At 50.2% G+C, this 675-nt stretch overlaps 1 protein-coding gene across 1 annotated transcript in view; it reads left to right on the top strand.

Moving 5' to 3' along the window:
• The first annotated feature begins 565 nt into the window (after positions 1-565).
• The window catches only part of ndnf (neuron-derived neurotrophic factor), a 10,599-nt gene continuing 10,489 nt past the window's right edge, over positions 566-675 (top strand). The window contains exon 1 of the mRNA XM_076158200.1: positions 566-675. This exon is cut by the window's right edge and continues 268 nt beyond it. The gene's annotated coding sequence lies outside the window, so the exon portion shown is untranslated.

Consider the following 675-nt stretch of genomic DNA (forward strand, 5'->3'; position numbering starts at 1 on the left):
CTGGGAATTTCCACAGCGGATCAGCGTCTTTGTCTTTGGTGGGCTGTTAAATCACATTCCACCCGTGGAAACATGTGTGCGTGGACCCTGCCATCACCAAGGATGCATGGAGAGGATCCTGCAGTCTGGGCCCGTGGTGCAAACCTGCCTACACACACATTTAGCCTGGAGGTTTGCGTGACTTTGAAAGGCTGCAACTGCCCAAAGTAATAATTTGAAGGGCGCGTCAGAGTAAACACAGAGAAATAAAAGTATGAAGGGGAACCCCGATCACTGACACGCGAGATTTATGCTCCGGTGTGTTTGTCTTTGTGTTCCATCTTCATCTTAATCGGAACAGAAACTCAGATTCGCTGTCGAAAATGATTCCGTGTTGCTGAATGAGGTTCTGATTTGTTTCACTCCAAAAGAACGCTTAGAGTTTGGGGTTAGTGTGTGCCTGTGTGTATGTGTGTGTGTCTCTGGGTGTGTGTGTGTGTGGTGTGGTGTGTGTGTGGGTGAGTGGGTTGGTTCCACAGTTATTAGGCTGTTTCTTGGAGTCTTCCTTCAGAGCGCAGGGGAGAAGGAGAAGTTCGCACCAGTTTGCCTCCAATCCAGTCGAGGTTTCAATAGCAGCAGCGCGGCAGGGGAGGGACGCACTGCCAGCACTCACTCTCACACACACACACTCACACA

The sequence above is a fragment of the Genypterus blacodes genome, unplaced genomic scaffold (assembly GCF_046128005.1).
Source record: "Genypterus blacodes isolate CSIRO-AG114 ecotype Tasmania unplaced genomic scaffold, CSIRO-AGI_Gbla_v1 ptg000009l_1, whole genome shotgun sequence".
In the NCBI taxonomy this organism is placed as follows: domain Eukaryota; kingdom Metazoa; phylum Chordata; class Actinopteri; order Ophidiiformes; family Ophidiidae; genus Genypterus; species Genypterus blacodes.